Source organism: Balaenoptera ricei, chromosome 9 (assembly GCF_028023285.1).
Source record: "Balaenoptera ricei isolate mBalRic1 chromosome 9, mBalRic1.hap2, whole genome shotgun sequence".
NCBI classification, from domain to species: Eukaryota; Metazoa; Chordata; class Mammalia; order Artiodactyla; family Balaenopteridae; genus Balaenoptera; species Balaenoptera ricei.
In genome coordinates, this window is record NC_082647.1 from 92,780,888 (window position 1) to 92,807,503 (window position 26,616).

Consider the following 26,616-nt stretch of genomic DNA (forward strand, 5'->3'; position numbering starts at 1 on the left):
ACATCGGTGGTGACAGGTGTAATCTCAGAATTTACAAAGTAAAACCTCAAGTACAAATTAAAAGATATGGAATTGTTTTCAGTGTTTTTCATCAAAGCTGAGTCCTTGAGAATTTTTTTTTAACAAAATGCAAAGGTCATTTTTCCTTTGGAAAAAAAATAACTACCTGCCATTTCCTAGAGAAAAGGTGACATTTTTCTATGAAAAGGAGACATTTTGCCCAGAGGCAAGTGGAGGCAGTTTCTGGGATTGCCTGACAGTGAGTTTACGTAAGAGCAGAGCAAGATGCTGTGCCTCTGGCAGAAATGACATTTTCCTCCCTATTCAGCGTTGCAAATTCTGAAAAGTACAAGACCGATTTTTTTGGTGGTAATTCTCCCGGTCTCTTATTGATGTGTGCAGCAGCAAAACTAATTAATGTTATGAACATACACCGTGCTGAGACAAGGGGAGGTTGTACAAAGATGGCAAGCTGGCAACTGAGCCCTGAGACAGAAGTCCAGGGCTTTCCATTGGATTTCTATCACTGACTCATCTTGTTCTGTTTCAAAATTCACCTAGCACCTCATTGCACAGCAACAATATTCCCCTCTATTAAGAATTATTCAAAATAGATATATCCATTTGCTCATTCTTTTTTTTATATATATAAATTTATTTATTTATTTTTGGCTGAGTTGGGTCTTCGTTGCTGTGCGCGGGCTTTCTCTAGTTGCGGCGAGCGGGGGCTACTCTTTGTTGCAGTGCGCGGGCTTCTCATTGCAGTGGCTTCTCTTGTTGCGGAGTACGGGCTCTAGAGCGCAGGCTCAGTAGTTGTGGCGCACGGGCTTAGTTGCTCCGCGGCTTGTGGGATCCTCCCGGACCAAGACTCGAACCCGCGTCCCCTGCATTGGCAGGCGGATTGTTAACCACTGCACCACCAGGGAAGCCCTGCTCATTCATTTATTCAACAAATTTTATAACGGGATGTTGAGTGGTACTCTTCACAGAGCTGGCTCAAGGGCCTGTCAGCCTCCCTTAAGGCTGCTGTGGAATGACCCCACCACAATCAGCCCCTCCACTCTCACCCTAGTCTGTATAAACAGAAGCTGGAGAGGGGAAAAGGGAATCTCCAGGGTAGTCTCTCTTATGTGGGATGCAGCGTTTGTGTTAAGAGGTAATCCAGTGGTGCCCATGAGAAAGAGAGGGGTGCTCCCTTTCCCCATCTCCATGCAAGTGAAGGGGAGGCCCTAAGGGCATCACTCATTGAAATTGGGGTTGCCTAAAGGAAGGGGAGTTGGTGGTTTGGTTTCCACATTAGACATCTGCTCAGGCAGTGGACTTGCTTCCTTTGCCAATCAGAAGAGAAGAGAAGTGAATTGGGTGGGGGGGGGATGGCAGGATAGAGAGAGAGAAGACATGGCAAGTATCTGGCATGGCAAGGCTGTGCGAGTTTTCTGTGGTCGAAGTGACCGTGGGGAAGAGACCTTCACTGGAGCCCGCTATCTTCCATGTACCACTCAAGAGAGCTGCCTGCTGGGCAAGGAAACCCAGCATCAATAGGCTGGGCAGTGCAGACTGGGCACCATGGAAATGAAAGAGGTCAAGCTTGAGCCAAATATTGCACTGACCCTAGGATGAATCCACAGATCGATTCCATAAGAGAGCCAGCCACCGGGTACCTGCCACTTCAGTGGCCATTTCTCTTTCACTAGACAAACAGCCACAACCTATGCCAAAAAAGAATGCCATCGCAGAGTTAAATAAAGAAACCCTCCTCTCTGCACATAACACACTGGAAAAACTAGACCTTGAAGAGTCAAGGAGGAGGCAGTGCCCCAGAGGCAGACCATGCCTCCCCTACCTCAAAGCTGTCAGGGTCCCAGGAAAACCCATGCGGACCGTAGGAGCAAAAGAGATTTAAATCAAGTTTAGGAAGCTGAGGCGTTAATGAGACTGGACACATGATAGCCAAAAGTGACTAAAAGTTACGGATTTTCCCAGGGGCATGAAAATAGTAACTGTAGAAAAAAATTACTTTATACGTTTACCACCCCCCCCCATGCCATAGATGATGCTGTTCAGTAAACAGGCCGTGTGCCCACCATGCATCAGCCATCCTTTCAGGTCCTGGGGGCCCGTGGATGAATGAGACAGCCTCTGCCATTAAGGAACATATAGTCTGGTAAAGTAACTGAGGCATGTGAACAATTTCAAGTGGCACCTGGAGATAAATACTAAAAGGGATGTGTACAGACTGCTTAGGGAGAACAGAGGAATAAGTCTCTCGCAGGAGGAGGGGGTGTGGGGAGAGTCCAGGGAAGATTTCACAGAGGAAGCGTGATTCAGAGACCTGAAGGGAGATTATGAATTTATCAAGCATGCCAGGTACGGGGAGTACTGTGTGCAAAAGTGCAGACATCCATTCATTCCGCAGGCACAGATGGGAGCTTTTACTATGAACCAGGAGCTGTGCCAGGTAGGAGCCCAGCGTATAAACCCAAATCTGGGGGACACGCAAAACCCTGGGCTGTTTGTTATGCCCTTAAACCTAGGAGGCAACAGAGGTGGAAGATGCAACAGAAGTTGAGGTGGAAGGCTGCCAGGAGCTTCATGTGGAAGGGAACTATAAAACGTGCTTAGGAGGCATGGAGGGGTGATAAGTAGAGGAGCACCCTGATGAAACGTGCATTTTTAGAAAGTTAACTCCAGAGTCTGTATAACGTATGCATTGTAGAGAAACAGGAGTCAGAAGAGAAGCTAAGAAATGTGCAGGCTCTCTTCCATTTTCCACTCCAAACCCACCTCCTCTAGTTCCCTGTATGGACTCCACCAACGGGCTCCCTTGCCCTAGAGCTCCCAGTTGGGCTCAGAGAGAGGGAAGCAGCAGCTGGCGGTCAGAAGGCAGGAAGAGAGTGAGGTCCTGGCACTCAGTGCCTCGGGTCCTTTGCTGCCAGGCTGCTGTGTGCTGGGCATACATCTTTTGGAATCTCAGCTCTAGCAACCATGGGAGGAGAAAGAGGAAACGAAGTGGCAAATATCTGGACAGTGGAATCAGTGTTCTTCTTGTCTGAGCAGGTGAGATGAGTGAAGAGTCATGTATGTTTGCTTGTTTGGGTTTCATGCTTGAGCAGCTAAGTGGACTGCGGCACCTTTAATACAGAAGGAGAAACAAGTTTGGAGGGTGTAAGCTAACGTTTTAATAACTCATAAGGCATGAGGAATGAGGCTAAGTTAGGTAACATGTGAACAAGGCTTCTATGTAAGGTGTATGTCCATAAAGTTCAACATCTATAAACTCTCATCGAAGACAACTAAGTTCTCAATTCCACAATGTATATTTTCTTTGTTGAGTTTTATTTTATGACTCCCTTTTTGATTCCTTTTCAGGAAGAAGTGGTAGCAGTAGGATTGATTTTATATTGCCAGCAAAGTCTACACTGTTAGCAACTCAGTGGGATGGGAGAGGGGAAGAATTACATGCCAAAGTCTGCAACACAGAGAATGCACAGTGCTCCAGACACTGAATAGCTGCCCAAAGGAAGAAGGAGCAGCCTTGTTTTCCATCAGATTCTTCTAGGTTTTTCCAGATGGGAGAACAACCACAAATGGGTGAAAGTTATACAGAGACAGATTTTGACTTATTTTTTAAAATAGCTTAATGACAGAGCTACCGTACAACGGAATGGGTTGTCTAACTAATAACAATATTCATTCACTGAGAGTTTCATGTCACTGTGCCAAACTCTTAAAATATAATATCTGATTTAATCTCTACAATAACCCTGTGGTGTAGATACAATATTCTTATTTTGTAAATAAGGAAGCTTAAGTCCAGAAAAGTTAAGAAACTAGCCAAGCTCACATCATCAGTACATAGTAAGGCTGAGATTCAACCCCTTCTTGACCACTGTGCTACTTCCTTCCAGGAGAGTAGTCAGCTCCCTAGAATTGGAGGTTTAATCCGAGTCTAAATGATCACTTCTCAGGTGTTTCTGCTCTGGCTGGAGGTTGAACCGTATGGCTCATAAAGTCACCATCTCTCAGGTGTGGTATCATGTGCTCCTCCTCTACCTGCCCTCTCTTCCTCTCACCCCCCCACCACCACCGCTGCTAACTCTGTGTGTTATATGTGTTGTGTGTGTAACACACATACCTGTAACATATACCCTGTCTGCGTATCTTATATACCTCTGTCTGGCTGGTTAAAAAGACAGCTTCAAGGTCAACGCACAGAATGCATGATATTTTATAATAGCATGTTTTTTTTTTCCTTGCCATATACCCCAGTGTCTTGCTGGGAGGAAGCCAGCAAATATATCTTGCAGCAGTTTCACATTTTTTATCAATAAATGATATCTTTTGTTATTAAGAAGTACCGAATTAAAGGTGTTTCAAAACTTCTTGGAACAAGAAGGCCTATGAAGTAATTTTTTTCAAGTATGTCATTTAGATAGCCAAGTTATCTAAACACAGAACTTAGAGCCCTAAGAAGATTTCACGTGATCATTACAGTTCAAATGAAACTATGTTCTGTGAAAAGAAATCTATGTATACGTAGAATTGACCTAACTAGTTAGACTAAGGTGCAATGAAGTAGAATCCCAGGGCAGATCTCTGAGGCTCCTAATTCCAGACTGCCTCCTGGTTTAGTTTCAAGCCTGGGACACAAAAAGGAATGTAGTGTAACTCTAGAAGTGATCCCAAGAGAATTCACTTCTACGTAGGATGTAGAAACATCTTTGAAGTTTTTACATCAATCCAAGCATATGATGTCTCTTTTGCTCGAAGGAAATGTCTGAATGCCCTTTGCTCACATAGCTGAGATGTTGAAGTGAGGAATGAGGTCCTCAGAGAAAAATTAATTACAGGAAGAGGATCATTACAGTTCAGTACTGAGAATTTGCATCATACTCTGTTCATCATAATCTAACACCCAAGTATATATCTGATATCCTTGTCCAGTAAATCGCTGGCATCATAGTATAAGATAGATGAGATAGTGACTATAAAAATATTTTGAAAACTGCAAAACAATGCTTCAATTATAAGTTAGTGTTACGGTGATTTTACATTGTCAGACATCTTAACATGCCACTTTCTCCATTTTAACTTACTATGCTGATGTGCATTCTTATCTTTTCCCTTCTGGGTGTTGTCAATCTGTCTAATTAGATTATAGAATCATTAGGTGGAGGCCAATGGCTAATTTCTGTGTTTAGTATGGAAACAATACACTGTTGGTATTTAATCATCCATAGTCTCCTGTTCTGGCTCAGCAGGGTGTAACAATACATCTTCTGAAAGCTCACTAGAGTGAAAATTTCCCTGCAGAGGGTGATACTCAAAAAGAGTTCTTCTTTTTACAAGGGTGTGATGGCTAAGCCACTAATCTATAGAATGGAAAATCAGCCTGAATAGATGTAAAAGAAAAAAATCAATATGCAGTAGTTGTTTTATGCAGCACTGTTCAATTCCAAAAGAACTGACAGTCTGTAGAAGCAAAAAACAATATGTGTTATGCCATTTGGGAAAAAAAGCAAAGCAAATAATTCATATGTGGAACTTTTATGAGTGTCTCAAAACTGATTAAGGAAAGCTAACTCGGTATTCCTTGGAGAATCATGAGTGAAACAAGAGTAGGGAAAGTATTAATTTATCTAGTTTTTAAGTAAAGAAAGAAAGAAAAAACACACAGCAAAGCTCCAGGATTCAGAGTTTATCAGTTCTGCGGCCAGAATCCCGGATTGCTCATCTGCTGTTCAATATAGTTTATAAAACCTGTAGGGATTTAGCAGTAGCTACTCACTCTGAGGTTAGAATTTAAGTTCTGCTCAAATTCTTAATAAAAAGAGTTTCATGTTTTTTTCTTTATAGTTGAATCCCTCTTGGTTTGCAACTAACTTTACTATGGCTTCTTCTGGAGGTTTATTTAGCTTAATTGACAGTATCTGCTGAGGCAAAGGCAAAGAAAACAAAATTGCCCATTTCCCATTGATAGGTAGATTCTGTAAGAGTTTGATAGGTTAATAATAGAAAATTCTTTTAGCAACTCTGTTTTATCATATATACCCAAAGGGTTACAGAGTTCATTTTCTTCTCAGCTAGTAAGTAAAGCACCCTTTCTGAAAATACTATTAACACCACTTGAAATTCATGTAGAAACCAACATAAGGATCTCAGAATGTTTAAAGAGCTTCTTCTCTAATCCCCTCAATGTAAATGGAAGAAGGACAGGAACTAATTGCATCTGTTTCAACACTAAAATGCGATGTAAAAGATGAATTTTTATTTCTACACACCCAGTTTCATTACTGGGCTAAAATTTGGTGAAAGAGAAGGAATACACAAGCTTTTATTCATTGCTTGCTGTGCGCCTTGGAAAATGTAAGGGAAAAGAGACACCTTTGTATCTGAAAACACTTCCATCCGAAGTAATAGCTATAGGGGACAAAGAGACACTGTAAAAGAGACTATCTGTTAGTGATATGAACAAGAAATGTAAATTGAATTTATTGTCAATTTCTGAGCATCTATTTTACATATAGTTAAATATTCTAGTGAAATCTTATGTGCTTAATATATTAATTGAATTATGTATGTATATTTATTAACACAACTGTAAAACCTTCATAATAAATATTGATTTTGAAAACTAAAAAAAAAAAAATAACAAAGTATTGTAGATAATTCTCTATCACTCATGACAGATGGATACCTAAGAAACTTCCCAGTGGACATCCTGGGACATATCTGTGGAAGTACCCAACTCAAAGACTTACGATGCAGTGAAATATCTTCTCTGACTGATTGTGGAAATAACAAAGCTTCCATCATGGGAAAGGTTTAAAAGAAGAATGTGTTTTGGAGTGAGCCAAGGGAAGTGTAAGAAACTGTTGAAGCAAAGCAAAATCAGTACTAAGAAAGAAGGAGAAGAAGAAAGAAATAGGGAGAAAAAATGACCATAACTCCTTCCACAAAATGAAGAACATGTTTGTATACCTGCAAACTAATTCTAAAGTTAAAAACTTACTAAAATGAAATGGGACAGAAATGAGGTAGAAGCAGAACAGAAAAAAATCTCTAATTTTGAAGACTTAATTTATTAGCATCTTAATGTACATTTAATCCTTGTTGGAACAGTTGCAATTCTGAATATAATAGAGTCTGAGCTAATTGGCTGAGAATGATAATATCCTTTAAAACGAGCTTCTGGCATAATGTCCAGTCTTCTCTAGGCCTATAATTACTGGTGTGTGTATGTGAGCAAGGAACTATGTGATTCGGTTGGGCTCAATGGGCTGGTAATAATACCTCTGATCAATGTTTGAAACCCTCCAAGGAAGAACCCAGTGTGAATAGCATGACTAAATTCTATAGACAGCAGTGCTTGTAAGAAATAAAAGGAATAACAGGGTATGTGAACTCTATCATCAACTCTTATTTCTGGGAAAATGGCAAAATATGCAACCCTGCCAAGTATATGCCAGTTAACGTGATTCATTTCGGATGTGCATTAGCCCTCTAGCCCACAAATGTCCAGATGATGTCTCTCACTTAATACTAGGTCATATTATTTAATGATGTCACTTAGTTGTGTGAAATCAAAATGCAAACACTTAATTCCAAGTGGGAGACAACACAAAATGGTAACCAGAACAGTTGGCTAGGAAACTTGGGAAAATAACTTCTTACTTCCTTGCCTCAGTATCCTCTGTCCAAAACTATGATGGTAAATTAGATTATGTCATAGGTCCTCTCCAGCTCTAAAATAATATAAATGGACAATTGTGAGCCACAAAATTGCAAATGTTGGTCTAATAACAGTATAAAACTGTGGCCTTTAGATAGAATTCCCAAATCAGCAAACTGGATAAAGTTCATCCGTGATAAAGCAGTATGCCTGACAATCAACTCTGGGAATCAATGTCCTATCCTCTGATAGAAACAGCCACAATAAGTTGAATACAATCTAATAGAATCAAAATATAAGTACCACCAAAGGCAAAGTCAGCTAATTTTATAGTTTCTAATAAATATATACACAAGAAACTACATAGCTAAAAAACACCAACATTAAACATTTAATTATCCTGGAGCATGACTTGGACACACTACACAGTCACTATAATTGATTGAGAAAAGAATGATGGTTAAAGTTACCAAGCAAAAGGCAATAGACTGAAAAACAGTCAACTCAGAGGCCACGAGGCCATGTGTGGACACGCCCCTTGTTAACACTGATAAACTGTTACTGATGGAGCCAGTTCTAAACGTTCAAAGTTATGGATCATGCTGCCCAGGGCTAGCTGTGAGAAATTTGTATTATAACTGATGTCCGTCTTCATACTCAGCTTCTTTTTCTGTGCCCCCTTCCTTTCTTGATAATATAATAATTCCGCAGCAAGTTCTTTGTCCTGCAAAGTTCCACTCTTCTTCTGTGTCCATCGTGCCTCTTCTCTCTCCCATCACCACCACACAAACATATAAGATAATCAGAGCTGCTACTTCCAAGATACTTCTTATTTTGATAGGTGAGTCCTGAACCAAGGCCAAGACATAAGTTATTTTTATAGAAAATGAACGTGCTACATTAGTGTGCCTTCTTAATTCCATAATATAACTTATTTTCTTTTAACCTCCTCCGGGGAGCTGTAAGGCATCATTTTTATATCTTTGGAAGTCATGAAAAAGCAATAAAGAGGCATTATAAATACTTAATCTGCATGGCATCCTATTAATATGTCATTGTAAAATGCATCCTATCTAACAAAACGTCCATAGCAATAATATTCATTCTGAGAACATAGTAGGTGGCTCTTGAGCTACTGTTAAAGTCTTCTACTGGACTAATGCCATTTAAGGCAGTGTGGGTTCATTACAGTATTATTTGAAGAAGAATCAGTTATAAAATCAATCTATCATTGCACTATGTATCATGCACCAAGGCTTCAGCTGAATGATAAATAGTACAGAAACATTAAGTTTAATTAATCTTTCTAAGACAAATGGAGGAGAGGCCTTTCAAAGTGAACAGTATCTTGGCTTCCCTGGTGGCGCAGTGGTTAAGAATCTGCCTGCCAATGCAGAGGACACGGGTTCGAGCCCTGGTCTGGGAAGATCCCACATGCCACGGAGCAACTAGGCCCGTGAGCCACAACTACTGAGCTTGCACGTCTGGAGCTTGTGCTCCACAACGGGAGAGGCCACGACAGTGAGAGGCCCGCGCACCGCGATGAAGAGAGGCCCCCGCTCACCGCAACTGGAGAAAGCCCTCGCACAGAAACGAAGACCCAACACAGCCAAAAATAAATAAATAAATTTATAACAAAAAATTAAAAAAAAAAAAAGTGAACAGTATCTTAGTATGGGTTAACTTAGTATAGGTTGACACGTGTCTCCATGCTAACTCATGTCTCCAGAGCTCCTAGTCCCATAACTTTCTGTAATTTTAGGTCATAAATGCAATAATTTTTTAAAGTCATTCTAAAAAATCATTTTAGTATCAGGAGTATTTAAATCGACACAATAGCAAATAGGTGTATGATTTCTTTTGCCTCCGGGAAAAAAAAAAAAAGTGTTGCTTAACATATGTGGTTACAGCCTTAAATGCAGAAAAGTAAACAAATAATGCCCTACTGGCCATTGTGCATGACAATTCACAAACATTGTGCATGACAATTCACAAACATTGTTCATGACAATTCACAAACAATTCATTTGATATATTTCTTTATATCAAAAAAGTAACTTTTATGTCTTTTTTTCTATTTATAACTTTTTTCATACATATTTTGATTTTATTATTTTGTGTTAGTAACTGAGTTTCTATTCTTTATTATTCAAGTTGGAAAATCCATATTTGATGTTTTAAATTGACAACCACATAGATAGAACTTGAATTTTTTATGTTATTAAGCTTTGTGTCCGTTTCCTTGTCTTGTAATTGGCCCTTCACTAGCCAAAATATAACCAAAGCTATTTGTCCTACATGATTGAATAATTTTCATAGTACTTTTGGGGGTAGCTAAAATTTACCTGCCTAAATTTCATTCTGGACCTTAGTATTTCTATATGCAAATTAAATGCCCCTAATTTTTAATTTAAGAAAAACATTAGCATTTGAAAATAAAACTTGCAACTTTTTGGGTGAGGTTTTCTCCCAAAATTCCATTTCAACTAAATTTGCTTTGCTTGCCTATATATATATATATATATATATATATACCCATTTCATGGAATACTGTGTTTGTATTAATAGGCCCCCTCTGATCCTTTAACAAATTAAGAATTTTTGAAAAGTACCAAGAGTTTGCATACTGACTTTTATTTTAATTAAAAAGAAGAAAAAGAAGCCTAAATGTGTTATCAGTGTATGAGCACTTACCAAGGTGTTCTACCTTTATTGACCTGGAGTTATGGTCTAGAAAAGATACTATGTGTCCTCATCTTTGCCTCTTTCTTTACTACATTGAAACATTCTCATGCATCAGATGAAGTTCTAATTTTAAAAACTTCAGTTGTCCCTTTAGTCTCTTTATACTATCATTCTGTCACAATCTTTCATAGGCAATTATGAAAAATTATTCTTTACCTACTATTTCCCTCTCTTCATATCCATCCCCTTGATCTTCTGTAGTTTGGCTTCTGAAGCCACCACTCTACCCAAGCTTCTGTCTCATCAGCACTCCCAAATCCAGAGGCTTTGCTGGGAGTTCATTGCTCTTGAACTCTCAGAAGTACTTAACATTGTAGACCACACCCTCCTCCTTGAAACTCTGCCTTGCCTTGTTCTGTGACAAGGCTCAGCTGACCTTCTTTTCCTACTTTTCTAGTTGCTCCTGGAATCTGGTTTCCTTCTTTCTCATTTTCCCACTGCCCATGGGAATTGCCTTTCATTACATCTTTTGTTTTTCTTTTTCTATTTTGTTTCCTGGAAGAGCTCATCCATTCTCATTCTGGCTTAGCTACTTATTAGCTGTGTAACATAAGGCAAGTTATTTAGCCTCTCTGTACCTCAGGTTTCTCATCAGCAAATTGGAGATACTATTTGATGTGAAAATTAGAGTTAGCATGTAGAAAGCATTTAAAATAACCCTTGTCATAACATAAGTAACATAAGTCATTTGTCATCAGTCATAACATAACATAAATAAGTCATTTGTTACTAGCCATGATCATTATTTGCTATCATTTCATCACACTTAAAACTACATCTTCATCTTTGATTTGTGTTTCCATATTTTAAACTGCTTTTAAGATATGATCAACAAAATATTCCATCAACAACACTTCAAACACCAGCATGGCCAAAACAGAAGTCAGTTTCTTGGGCCATATTTCCTTCTCAAAATGGCTTATCCTTTCAAATGCCCTCTTTCTATCACTGATATTACCATTCTCCAGGTAATCAACATTACATGGTAATTTAACATTTTTCTTTCACTGTCTACATTAAGCTTATTATTTAGCTTGTCAGATTTTCCCTTGTAATTTAGTTTGAATTCACTGAATTTTGTTGCTTTCCAATGCTCTGCTTGGTCCAGATCCTTGCCATCTTACACATGAACTAGTCATCCATATCTCTACTCCCAGTATCTTTATTCCAACCAAATAATATCTTATAAACACCACGTTCAGTATGTCATATTCCACCCACTGTTCTTATACTCAAGAAGTTAGAATCCAAAAATCTAACTATACCAATAATTGTTAAATAATTGGGAATTGTAGAGCTGATGTTGCTTTTAAAATACGTATTGAAAATTTAAGTTTATAAACTGGAAACTCAAATAAAACCTGAGAAGTATAAATATTTTATTATTTTTATAGAAGATTAATAAAGTAAGAAGGAAAGATCATAAAAATGTTTCAGTAAACTCAAACATATCATACAAAAGAGCCAATAATAGTATAATTACAATAATGATAATAACTGACATTTCTTATCTATATTACACTTTACAAAATATTTTGACATAAAATATTTCATTTGTTTTTCACACTAATTCAATGAAAAAGGTGTTGATATTAACCCATTTTACAGAATTAAAAACAGAGGTAAGGCTAAGCAGCGTACCAGAGATCATACGCCAGGAAGAGATGGAGACAGAACTTGCCTTTGGGTCAAGTTCCATTGCATAATTTGAAAGACGTCAATAATCATTTTTTAACAACTTACTACATTTTTAAAACCTGGTAATAGAGCCTAATGAATGCTGAGTGAATGAGTGAATAACCTACCATATAGGCTGGAATAATTCTAAATTACTGTATATAGAACCACATCTAATACAACTTGGGTTTCACAATAGATAATCTATACATCTAAACCTCATGCACTATCTTATCACTGCTTGGCAAAACAGGAGTATACTGTCTAGAAATGAATAAATAATATTATCACTTTAGTACTAAAAGGTATCTGCCTTTACTTAAGTTCATTAGCCAAAGGATCAGAAGCCATTTCTCATTTTTTAATAACTGTCTTCATAATTAACAGCTTATATAACAGTAATATAGGTGAAAATATATAAAATACTTTTACAAGCATAAATAAAATTGCCTTTATTTTACAAATGTTGTCCTTTGAATATAAAATAGTCTAAAATTATAGAGTTGACAAAGATGAACGTATGACTGAGTTTTAGGTGTAAATTCTCCCTTTCTTTTCTATATGTGGGATTAATATTCAGATAGCTCAACTGACATTGCCTACTGATTACAGAAATTATGAAGATGAAGCAGAATTTTCCTGGATATACTTAATGCTCTGGAAAGAATGCTAATGATAGTTAAAACATTTGATCCTGAATTGAATGTATGTATCTCTCTATTCACTTGACTGTTTTAAGTAGGATTTAAAACTCTTTGGTGAAATTATTCAAAAATTTCTCGGTTGCAGATTACTTGGCATTGGCTATTACACTGCCTGTCTTATGTAAACATTATTCTTAAAACCATACCAGGACATTAGTCCCTGGGGGATGTGGAGAGAAGGCAGCATGTCGCGGAGCTGTGGGATGGGTTCGCCCTGAGGGCAATGAACAAGCGCGTGCAGCAGGCGGTGGCGGGGCAGCCGCGGGAACTCCCAGCCATCCAGCCCCGGCTAGTAGCAGTCAGCAAAACCAAACCTGCAGACATGGTGATCGAGGCCTACAGTCACCAGCAGCGCACTTTCGGGGAGAACTATGTTCAGGAACTGCTTGAAAAAGCATCAAATCCTAAAATTCTGTCTTCGTGTCCTGAGATCAAATGGCACTTCATTGGCCATCTACAGAAACAAAATGTCAACAAATTGATGGCTGTCCCCAATCTCTTCATGCTGGAAACAGCAGATTCTGTGAAGCTGGCAGACAAAGTGAACAGTGCGTGGCAGAAAAAAGGTTCTCCCGAAAGGTTAAAGGTTATGGACCAGATTAACACCAGCGGAGAGGAGAGCAAACATGGCCTGCCCCCATGGTGGCCGTGGTGGAACACATAAACACCAAGTGCCCCCGCCTGGAGTTCGTGGTGCTGATGACCATCGGGAGCTTTGGGCACGATCTTAGTCAAGGACCAGACCCAGACTTCCAGGTGTTACTGCCCCTCCGGGAGGAGCTGTGCAGGAAACTGAGCATCCCTACCAACCGGGTGGAGCCGAACATGGGCCTGTCCGTGGACTTCCAACACACGATTGAAGTGGGACCTGTGGATGTCCGAATAGGAAGCACCATTTCTGGAGAGTGAGATTACTTCAAGAAAGCTGCCCTGGACAAGCTTGCAGCAGAGCTGAAGGCCCTGGCAGCGGAGGTGGCCCAGGCACATTGAGCAGCGGCCCAGCTCAGGGGCCGGGTCCAGGAAGACTAACTATGCACTACTCTGGACTTTCCGTTTCACGTCCCCCACGTCACAGCACAGCCACGCCCTCCTCAGGACCTGGAGAGAGCATGCCTACGATTATGTGTGTTGATGGAAACCATCTGACTTAGTGTCTGGCACAGGAAGCTCACTTCAAGCAATGACTTTGGATTGGATTTGAGGAATCCAGACTTTTCTGCAGAACAGGTACCTGGGCAGTAGCCAGGAGTTGAGTTCAGGCTTGAACGTTGCCCAGGAGCACCAACTAACCCATGAATGCCTTTCCCAGGTTAAAACTTGGTGACTGATGCCTATAATCACCAAAGTCAAAGGGATTCCCACTTGTCATCCACTTCAATAGAAAATTTCCTGTTACCAACTCCGTACAAACCCCACTGAGTAGCCATCTCTGCTGCTCTGGAGCAGTGTGGTTTCTGCCCCCAGTCTCCACCCCACCCAGTAAATGTTGGTCTCCACTCTGGAATGGCAGTACAGGTAACTTCGGGACCTAGCTCGAGTTAGTTCACCAAACCCACATTGTGGCTGATGAGAGCTGTGTCCTCAGCCACCGTGTGGTGCTGACCCTGAAAATTACAGGGCAACTAACAGCAGCGGTCCTTGGCCCTTTCTAACATCCTCCTCCAGAGACAGGACTTTGAGCTTTTGCCCCAGGCCCTATGGTGATGAGAATCAAATGACATGATTCTTCTGCCACCATAGTTCCCGTTATGATGATTACTTATCTCATAGCTCCCCAGAAGTGAAAGATCCCCTCAAAGCTGGTTCAGGCTCACGGTTTCAACAAGGCCTGGTTTTGAGGTTCCTGTTCCTGGGAGCATTTTTTAGGCATACTAATAGCCTCCCCTCCCAACCATGTTTATAAGGCGGAATTTTGCAAGTCTTGACGTTAATAGAGTAGCTAGCTCTTCAAAAGCCAGAAAGCACAATTCTCGGATAGTCACGACAGACGACTGTAGTCTGGGTCATTGTTTGTTTTCCAAGTGGGTTTTTCTTATTTATTCAAGCCCCAATCTTTAATTTTATGAAACAACTCCCATGAAGCTGCTGCCAAAATGTAATTTTGTAAAACTTAAACCATTATGATTCCTGTACTATTTCACTCAAAGCTATAGTGTGATATTTCAGAGTCTATTAAATAAAAATGTGAGTTTGAAAAACAAACAAACAAACAAACAAACCATACCAATGACTTTCAGGAGCCTGAACTGAATTGTTGATTCAAGATAGAACTGGCCTTAATAACCAATAGAAAAGGCCACTGTGAACATGTGACTAAGTGGCAAATGGATAGCTCACTTGTTCCACTTTCTCAGAACTTCCAATATTTAGAGCATCATTGAGCATTTCAGTAAAAAAAAAAAAAAAAAAAAAAAACAAATGCAGTCATTTGGTACCGAAATTAGTGCATAAAACCATAATTTTATATCCTAGGGATCTTCTGCATCATAGCATTTTTCTAATAAGCTTCATTAATATTTGGCAGTATGTCTTTTATTTAAATGACTTGATGACAGTCTCAAAGGAAAGAACACTGTAGATAGCACTTTATTTCTGCCCATAGTTGGAATGTGGACAAGAAACCAGTGTCAATTAGTGAAGCAGTAGCCAAGTTAAAATGGATTTAAATTGGAGAAACAATGAGCTTATCAAAATGCTGTTATTTTAAATGCCACCCTGTAGGAAAAGTAGACAATGCAACCCATATTCCACCATGAGACATACTTTGCTTGAGTTCATCATTAACATTACTGATGATTAGAGGGAGAGAAGGGTTTGGATGAGGAAATAAAAGAAAATCTGACTTGGGCTTGCTTGCCCTTAGAAAAGCCTGCTAATTGGCCTTTCAATTAACTGAGGAGAAGCCTTTCAAGTCTTTAGTAACAGTGAAGTGGAACTACATTAGCACATCCACTTCCTCTTTTTTTTTTTTAACAACTTTATTGCAGTATAATTGCTTTACAATAGTGTGTTAGTTTCTGCTGTATAACAAAGTGAATCAGCTATACATATACATACATGCCCATATCTCTTCCCTCTTGCGTCTCCCTCCCACCCTCCCTATCCCACCCCTCTAGGTGGACACAAAGCACTGAGCTGATCTCCCTGTGCTATGCGGCTGCTTCTCACTAGCTATCTATTTTACATTTGGTAGTGTATATATGTCCATGCCACTCTCTCACTTCATCCCAGCTTACCCTTCCCCCTCCCCATGTCCTCAAGTCCATTCTCTACCTCTGCATCTTTATCCCTGTCTTGCCCCTAGGTTCTTCAGAACCATTTTTTTTTAGATTCCACATATATGTGTTAGCATATGGTATTTGTTTTTCTCTTTCTGACTTACTTCACTCTGTATGACAGTCTCTAGGTCCATCCACCTCACTACAAATAACTCAGTTTTGTTTCTCTTTATGGCTGAGTAATATTCCATTGTATATATGTGCCACATCTTCTTTATCCATTCATCTGTCTCTGGACACTTAGGTTGTTTCCATGTCCTGGCTATTGTAAATAGAGCTGCAATGAACATTGTGGTACATGACTCTTTTTGAATTATGGTTCTCTTAGGGTGTATGCCCAGTAGTGGGATTGCTGGGTCGTATGGTAGTTCTATTTTTAGTTTTTTAAGGAACCTCCATACTGTTCTCCATAGTGGCTGTATCAATTTACATTCCCACCAACAGGGCAAGAGGGTTCCCTTTTCTCCACACCCTCTCCAGCATTTATTGTTTGTAGATATTTTGATGATGGCCATTCTGACCGGTGTGAGGTGATACCTCATTGTAGTTTTGATTCTTATATTTGTAATGTAGTCTGATTTGCATTTCTCTAATGATTAGTGATGTTGAGCATCCTTTCATGTATTTGTTGGTAATCTGTATATCTTCTTTGGAGAAATGTCTATTTAGGTCTTCTGCCCATTTTTGGATTGAGTTGTTTGTTTTTTTGATATTGAGCTGCATGAGCTGCTTATATATTTTGGAGATTAATCCTTTGTCAGTTACTTCATTTGCAAATATTTTCTCCCATTCTGAGGGTTGTCTTTTTGTCTTATTTATGGTTTCCTTTGTTGTGCAAAAGCTTTTAAGTTGCATTAGGTCCCATTTGTTTATTTTTGGTTTTATTTCCATTTCTCTAGGAGGTGGGTCAAAAAGGATCTTGCTGTGATTTATGTCGTGGAGTGTTCTGCCTATGTTTTCCTCTAAGAGTTTTATAGTGCCTGGCCTTTGAGGGTTTTTTTTGTGTATGGTGTTAGGTAGTGTTCTAATTTCATTCTTTTACATGTAGCTGTCCAGTTTTCCCAGCACCACTTATTGAAGAGGCTGTCTTTTCTCCATTGTATATTCTTGCCTCCTTTATCAAAGATAAGGTGACCATATGTGCGTGGGGTTATCTCTGGGCTTTCTATCCTGTTCCATTGATCTATATTTCTGTTTTTGTGCCAGTACCATACTGTCTTGATTACTGTAGCTTTGTAGTATAGTCTGAAGTCTGGGAGCCTGATACCTCCAGCTCCATTTTTCTTTCTGAAGATTGCTTTGGCTATTCGGGGTCTTTTTTGTTTCCATACAAATTGTGAAATTTTTTGTTTCCACTTCCTCTTTGTTCAACAAATATACACGGTCTTTTCTTTGTTACCACATCAGTCCATTTGCAATAGGTATTTTCACCCTTTCTGATTCAGTTTGTCCAAAATGTGATTTTTCTGCCTAACTGTCAGTCCTCTGAAAAGCCAGGTCATTTAAGGTGATGGATGGTAAGCAAAAGTTAAGCCATATTGTTTTTTGATACCAACAAATATTGGTTCTTTCTTTATATTACATTTATTTGTAAACAATCAGCAATGTATTGCCAATTTAAAGCAGTGTTTTAGCCTAAAGGTGACGATTCTCTTAGTTTTGAAATAACAGCATTACCAATCTGGAATGCTTAAAAATAGAGGGAGTAGGGGAGGAAACCATGGACTGAATGACAAAGAAAAGGATCCGGTCACTCTCCCATGTATACAGTGCCATGGAGAATGCAAAGGGGACACCATTTAGAAGGATTCCCTTTGCCTTGATTCCTCCCTTTAAAGGAGGTTGGTGCTTATAGTTACTCTGCTATTCAGAAAAGGAGTTTCAAATTCTGTGATGCTGACCAACATCTAAGGATCTTGAGTTACTTTGTAAACTACCATAGAACATAATAGCAGTTTTGACTGGTTAAGGTAAATCATGAAGTAACTCACTTCCTTCAACAGATACTCATTTATCTCACAGTTTACTGAGCACCTGGCACATATGATTAGCCACCAGGCTACACACGGTGCTCTTCCCTGGAGACTCAAAGTCATGCTCACTGTCCCATGGAGCTTTCTGTTCAACAGTGATGACAATACAAAGAATCATCAGAAAAGGGAAAAATGGCCGACCAGGCAGGGTTTCATTAAAGCAGTATCATTGGAGTTGTGTCTTAAAGGATAGTCTTTTAAAAGGCAGAGATGCATTCTAGATGGAGGACATAAACAAGACAAGAAAAGCTAAAAAGCATGGAGCATGTTAAAGGATTATTAATAGCCGGTTTTGTCTATAGTGCATGACAATTCATTCAATAAATATATACTCAATCTGTACTATGAACAAGGTTCAGTCTTGGACTCTTGGGATAAAGCAGTTAAAAACAAAACGTTGGCTCATGCACTAATGGAGCCAACATTCTGAAGGAGAGAGATAAGCAATAGAAGAAAAAAATAGATCTATAATATAATGGAAGTAGTGAGAAGTGCTGCCCTTTTCAAGCTACCTTGTTCTCCTTACTGATGTTCTCCTGGAACTCATCAAGCAAGATCTTGCTTCAGGGCTTTGCATTTGCCATTCTCTATATCCAGAACACTCATTTTCAACACATTCACAAGGCTCTCTTCCCTCACCTCCTTCAGACCTCTAGTCAAATAGCCCTCTCTCAGTGAAGACTTTCTTATTAAGCAGTAACCACCACTCTCCCCCAACACATCCTATCTCGCTTCCCTGCTTTGATTTTCACCGTACAACCTATTTTCATCTGGCATGCTATTTAATTTGTTTATTGACTCTCTCCACACTGGAAAGTAAGCTCCATGGAAGAAAGGGATTTTTGCTTATTTTGTTTAGTGTTATACTCTCAGCACCTGTACAGTACCTAGCACATTCAAAAGATATTTGCAGTATGAAAAAATATATTGAAAAATAAATTAGGGTTAAGGTGGTTAAGTGAATGATGTGCTGCTGTTTTATGGGGAGGCTAGGGAAGACCTCTCTAAGGAAGTGGCATCTGAATAAAAACCTGAATAAAAGGAAGGAGCAAGTCACATAACTATTTGAGAAAAGAGTTTCCCAAGCAGAGGGAACAGCAGGGGCAAAGGCAGGAACATCCTGGCTGGAGCAGAAAAAGCTAAAGAGGAGAGTGATAGAATATGTGAGAAAGATAGCGTGAGTCCTGCTAAGGATCTGGATTTTATTCTGAGCGAAAAGGGAAGCTACAGAGGGTTTTGTTTTGTTTTTAGCAGAGTGGTGACACACTTTGACTTACTTCTGTAAAACATTACCAGGCTACAGGGTGGAGAATAGACTATAGCAAAGCAGAAAGAGATAGACAGGTAGGAAGGCAGTACCAAGTAGTTTAGACTGGTGTGAGAGCAGTGGAGATGTAGATTCCAGATGGCTTTTGAAGGTAGAGTTAACAGGATTTCCTAATGGAATAGATGGATTTGGTAAAAAGATATCAAGGAGGAATTCAAGGAGTTAGACTGTGTAGATGGAGTTGTCATCAACTGAGATGGGGCAGATTATGAAAGGAGCAAGTTGGGCAAAGGGAGGAGCATTAGAAATGGAGAGTTCGTTTTGAAGCTCATACATTTGAAATGCCTTTTAGATATCCAAGTGGAGATATTGAGTAAACAGTGGGATTTTTAGTGTGAATCTCAAGAGAAAGGTCACAGCTAGAAATATAAATTTGGAATTTATCAGTGTATAGGTGGTATTTAAAACCATGGAAGTAGATCAGATCACCAAGAGAATTAGTGTGATTTAGACTAAAAACCACTAACATTTGCATGATGTTTTACCATTTACCAAGCAATTCTACATCAACTGGAAAATTGCAGGAGTTAAGATTACAAATCTAAGATGGACTTGAAAAAGAAAAGTGACTGAAAGGCTAAGAGTAATATGAGAGAGAATGCTGACTGCACAGTGCTTTACAGATGACTGAATTTGGAGGATGAGGTTGTTAAAGACAGCCCCAATTCCTTCATTTGGAGGAACTATAAATATGTGGAGGTGGAGAGGGGTCATGAAGAGGGATGATGATAATTATTATTTTGAACACGGTGAGTTTCTGGTGCTTTAACACCATCCAGATGACGTAGGAGGGGGGGGGTGCTCTTTGCCAAAGTCAAGCACTATTTATCCTTCAAAACTCAGTTCAAACATTACTTCCACCAGAAAGTCTTCTCCTCCCAGTCTTCTTGGTCTGAGTCAGGGCTTTTCCTATCTCATCGCCACCTCCACACACTTAGTATTGCCTGCTTATTTGTCTGTGTCCCACTGAGTTCCTTAAAGAGAGGGATTTTATCTTTCATGCTTGTGTCCTCAGCACATTGGACAGTGCCTGAGATGGATGGATGGATGGATGGATGGATGCATGGATGGATGGATGGATGGATGGATGCATGGATGGATGGATGGATGCATGGATGGATGGATGGATGGATGGATGGATGGATGGATGGATGGATGCATGGATGGATGGATGCATGGATGGATGGATGGATGCATGGATGGATGGATGGATGGATGGATAGCAGCAATGAGAACCCAACTGAAGTTGTTTACATTAGTTTACACTAAAGACAACCACTGTGGTTTTGTGGAGCCCAGAATGGAGAGGGCAGAAAGTACACTAAAAGTCAACTACAGCTTGATCTCAAATAGCATCTGTTCTGTATGAAGTATTTTTCAGGTCACCTGGCCACCAGATTGAGACATAAAAATGTGAAATGTTCACCACACTGAAAGACTTGGTGACCAAATTAAGTTCCCTAGATGTTTGGGGATGAAATTAAGTATATTAAAAACTGCTCTCTGAAAATTTCTCCTCTGTTTTAAGAATGGGATGAAGGCATTTACTAGAAAAATGAGAACTTTTGCATAGACTACTATGTTCAACATCTGGATATAAAGTGGAAGACAGCTATGCTCACCACTGTACCACCAACACAAAGCTGAAGTTAATGCCTTAATGACTTGAACCCTGGACCATCACATTTAAAATGACTGATCCTCTATTTACTAAGCTACTCAGAACAATTGTTTTTTAAGGGTACAAACTTGCAATGATAAGTAAGTAAATCCTTGAGATCTAATGCAAGTATAGTGAATATAGACAGAAACATTGTATGATATTATCAAACTTTCTAAGAGACTAATTCCTACCTTACAAGAATTAATGAGATTTAATACATATGAAGTGATTAGTCCAGTGCCTGACACAATAAATTTCAGTTGCCATCATCATCATCATCGTCATCTTTGGTTATTTGTGATAAGCACACTTCCCAACTGAGATCAGGCAAAAACCCATTCAAAAAGCAGGAAGTTAAATTTTGTTATTCTTTTCCAAGTGGCTTTAGATAATATGCTTTTAGTGAAGAAAACCTGTAAATGCATAGCAGAACAGATAGAAGGTTTGTAAGGCAGTTACTCTCAGGTTTGTGACATTTCCATGTAAAATATTTTTGCCTTGTTCCCTGGGGAATTAATTCTTCTCTTGATGCTAAATCACAGTTCTGTATCCACCATGGTTTAAATGTGGAAAGTGTAGAAAATGGCTTATTCATATCAACTTCCCCCTCCCCCATTTTTGATGTTTTTGATCAGTAGAGTATTGATTTTCTACCTATGAATAAGCTTGATATTACTGACCTGTGCCACCACAGACTGTAAAGGACGTCTCCTAAGCTCTCTTGTTGCGCATATAAAAATTCATAGATAGGTACAACATGAAATTTCACATTATTTATGGTGTTACTTTCAACCTTGTTTTCAATCAGAAGTCCCTAAATTTTTTTTTTTTTTTTTTTTTTTTTTTTTTTTTTAGAAATATTCTCCATAAATAGTTGGATGCTGTGGTCATATTTTATTTATTTTTTATTTATTTATTATTTTATTTATTTATTTATGGCTGTGTTGGGTCTTCGTTTCTGCGCGAGGGCCTTCTCTAGTTGTGGCGAGCGGGGGCCACTCTTCATCGCGGTGCACGGGCCTCTCACTATCGCGGCCTCTCTTGTTGTGGAGCACAGGCTCCAGACGCGCAGGCTCAGTAATTGTGGCTCATGGGCCTAGTTGCTCCGCGGCATGTGGGATCTTCCCAGACCAGGGCTCAAACCCGTGTCCCCTGCATTGGCAGGCAGATTCTCAACCACTGCGCCACCAGGGAAGCCCCCTAAACTTTTTGATCCTTGATTGTCTTTGGCAGTACGTATAGTGAAGCCTGTAGATCCTTCTTGGAATAATATTTCTAAATGCATAAAATAAAATATGAAACTATCTGTGATTTCTATGGGTAACAGAGTCATAGCTTCTGCTATGCTACTCTTGTTTGTTGCAAGCATGTATTATTGAAGGAAATGCTATATTTCTGTTAGAAATACCTGAAAATAAAGATGAATTTTTTTTCTCATCCAAGTGCACAGACCACTCTGATAAAGATCCCTGATGTAAAAGAAAAATTTGTCACTTTGTGATGAATATACTAAAGTGCAAAGTTGCTGCCCTTTTTGATTAAATACTATTGTTTTTATGTACCTTTGAATTGTATTAAATTTATTTTTGCTGTTTAAAATACTATACCCACATTATAGAAAAATAAGAAAACAGAATGAGAGGAATCACCTATAATACACCCACCTTTCATATTCCCTGTTAGCATTTTCATGTGCTTCTTTCCAATTATTTTGTAACTGCCATCATCATATTGTATATGTAATTTTGTATCCACTTAAAACTAAGCATTGTATCATGAGCATTTTCCATGTTGTCCTACAATGTTTACAGCCACAGTTTTCATGATTATGTGATATTTCTTATCTTACTTAGCCATACCGTTCCTACTGAATAGCAACATTTTTTGCTATTATGAGCAACATTGTTTCATAATGGGTGCTACTGTGATAAATTTAAGTATAACTAATTCTTTAAGTGAGCAACCAATTAAAAGTTATGATATGTATTAAGGGTTTAGAACTTACGATACATTATTTCACTTTAATCATCACAGTGAACCTTCTCTTTTTTGTTAATAAGCTTTTTATTATTATTATCATTGTGAGACAGTTTTAGATTTACAGAAAAATTGTGGAGATAGTTCCCATATGCCCCACACTGAACTTTCCTTACTGTTAATATCTTATTGCCAGTATGGCACATTTGGTACATTTTATAAGCCAATAGTGATACAGTATTATTAACTAAAGTCTATACTTTATTCACATTTCCTTAGTTTTTACATCATGGTTTGTTTTGTTTTGTTTTCTCCTGTCCCAGGAAAGGAATGCCCTGGGTGGGTATCCAGGACACCACATGACCTTTAGTCATCATGCCATGCGTCCTTAGGCTCCTCTTGGCTGTGGTAGTTTTTAGACTTTCCTTATTTTTGAGGATCTTGACAGTTTTGAGGAATACTGGTCAGGTATTGTGTAGAATATTCCTCAGTTGGGATTCGTCTGAGGTTTTTCTCATGGTTATACTGTGGTTATGGATTTTTTTGAGAAAGACCACAGAAGTAAAACACCATTCTTACCATATCATATCAAAAGCATATACTATCAACGTGACATCACCTGTTGATGTGAATCTTTATCACCTGGCTAATGTCTTGTTTGTCAGATTTCTCCACCAGAAACGTATTATTTCCCCTTCTTTTCATACTGCAGTCTTTCGAAAGAACGCATTTTGTGCACTGCACACCTACCAAGTGGAGAATTATGCTCCGCCACCTTACACAGCCACATTTGTTATTTGTAATTCTTTGGCATAGGAGATTTGTCACAAGCCTCCTTTAATGGATGAGAAAACTAAGGTTGAGAGAGATTAAGGAACTAGCCCAAGCTGCCTAGCCTTCCATGCTTATAACTGCTAGAGCTCACTTCCTCTCCTCCACGGCACTGGTGGAATACTGCTCCTTACCTCAATCTACCTCTCTGTGCTGCGCCAGGTGAGCCCTTCCCAAGCTGACTGGGTTGTTTGTGGCCGCTCAGCAACTCCTGTACCGGCCCATTTGGGGAGGTAGGTATTCATTCTACAAATATCACGTGTTCACTTGCAAATACCAACTTCCCTCTGAGGTCTAAGCAAGTATTTCCAAAACCACCAGAAGTCGCTCAATTTGGGAGAAGAAAGAGACAGACAAAAAAGACAGAAGTGCTTCCTGCTTTGATAAATGCTATTCTGCTTAGCTCAATTTATTGACTGAAAAAAGTATTTGTATGTAAAACACTATTCTAGGCATAAAGCATACCCCAGTAAATTAAGTCCCTGCTTCATGGAATATTTTAGTGAGAGAGAGAGAATATAAGGAAATAAATCCATCCTTAATAGTATATCAGTTAGAAGTGCTGTGAAGACAAATAAAGCAGAATTAAGGAATAGAACACTCAAGGAAGGGCTGAGGCCAGGACATTTCAACAGAGACCTCAATGAAATGAGGCAAGGCATACCAGGCAGAAGGAACAGAAACTTCTAAGGGCCTCAGGATGCACTGTGCTTGGTCTGATGAGGAAGAGCAAGGAGGCTAGTGTAGCTAGGGGACATAGATCAGGGTTACGGGGATGGGGAGAGAGCAGAGGCTGGACATGGAGGACCCTGTGGGCCACAGTAAAGCTCCTGGATTTTGTTCTAAACATGATGAATAACCATTTAGCAGAAGAATAAAGTAATAAGATTTATAGTTTTTAAACATTGATCTGGCTCCTGTGCTGAGAAGAGACTGTCAGCAGAAAAGGGCGAAGCAGAGAGACCAGTTAAGGTACTACTAGAGTAGTCCAGAAAAGAGATCATGATTCCTGGGACTAGGGTAGTAGCAGTGGTGGTGGTGAGAAGAGGGTAGGTTAAGTACATATTTTGGAGGTAGCCATGACTGGATGGATTTTTGGACATTGAGAGTGAGAAAGGAGGAGAGATCAAAGATGGCTCTGAAGTTTTTGTCCTGGATGGTGGTTTCAATTACTGAGAATTGAAGACTCAGGGATAAGCAGTTTTATACATATTAAGTTTGAGATGACTTATGGAACCTTCTGGTATTGAGTAAATAATTGAGCCTGAAGTTTTTAGGAGAGATTGTGCCTGGAGATATAGATTTGGGGGAGAGTAATTGACATATGGGTGATGTTGAAATACATGAGATTAGATGAGATCATCTATGAAATAAGTATAACAGAGAAGAGAAACAGTTCCAGAAAAAGGATACAGACGAGGACACTAGAAGGAGCGATCAGTAAGACTGAAAACCAGGAGAACGTGGTGTCCTGGAAACCAAGGGAAGAAATTTCTTGAGGGAGATAGTGATCAACCATGTGACATGATGCCAAAAAAGTTGAATAAGACCTCACACCTTCAGTGGTCATGGAGATTCTCTTAACTTGGATAGAGGCTATCTTGCCTTCAATGGATGAACATTCAGACACCAAATTTATAGTTTTCTTCCCTACATTGGCCTAAGAGACAAATAGAGGCACATATGGATGTATTCACAGAGTCTAGTCGATCTTATGATTATAGTCAAAGTACACAAGGACTTACAGATCAAAAGTGGAAGCAGCTGGAAAAAGATATAATAAAGTCAGATTTATCAACATGATCTTTCTGATACTTTCTCTAACCAGCAGCATGGATACCATCCCTGAGCAATTGTTGCATTATTAAATAGCATGATCAACTGTACTTACATAAATATTAAAGTATTGTACAAAAACTAAAAGTCATAGAGAGGGAATAGAGAGGTATAGGTAGAAAGGCAAAGTAACATGAGGGTTATTATTTTATCTTTGACAAAAGATATTCAACAGAGATAAAATGGGTGACTGCCTTCTTTAAATATAATAGTGTATTCTATTCTAATGAGCTAGAATAGTTGAAAATACATATATCCCACGCAGAAATATTATCCCAGAGCCTTGTTTACTATAATGCAGTATTTGGAACAAAATATCCATTCATTGGTCTCAGTAATTAAAGTACCAAAAGAACTTCATTAAATTCAATTCAACCTTTTAAGTTTGATTACCATATAACCAAAGAGTGTAAGTTCCTTAATCAGGGGAACCATGCCTTATACTCCTTCTAATACTTAGCATGGTACTGAGCACATAATAGAGGCTCAATAAATACATATTGGTTGGTTGGTTGGTTGGTTGGTTGGTTGTTTGTTTGGTGGGCTGCCTGCTTGGTTGGTTAGCTGATTGATGGCATTGTGGCAAGATTTCAGTGCACACTAAGTTAAAAAGAGAAAGACTGTATTTGCTAAGTGTTTCCAAACTTGTCCTAAGATCTTTTGCCTTAGGCAAAAAGTATTTCCAAATGTGAAGTTTATTCATCCAACAAACATTATTGGTTCCTTATAGTATTAGACTCTGATATGAAAATGAATAAGAAACACAGGACAGAATTAACAACTTTGGAGTTCCTAGGCATTGAAAAGATAATGGCCCTCATATGGAAATCAAAATACAAATCATGCTAAATAATGAAACTAGGATGAGAACAC

At 39.0% G+C, this 26,616-nt stretch overlaps 1 protein-coding gene and 1 pseudogene across 11 annotated transcripts in view; both read left to right on the forward strand.

Moving 5' to 3' along the window:
- Positions 1-26,616, forward strand: part of MAGI2 (membrane associated guanylate kinase, WW and PDZ domain containing 2) — a 1,337,104-nt gene that overhangs the window by 1,043,636 nt on the left and 266,852 nt on the right. The window lies entirely within an intron of this gene.
- LOC132372062 (pyridoxal phosphate homeostasis protein-like) lies at positions 12,966-13,788 on the forward strand (annotated as a pseudogene).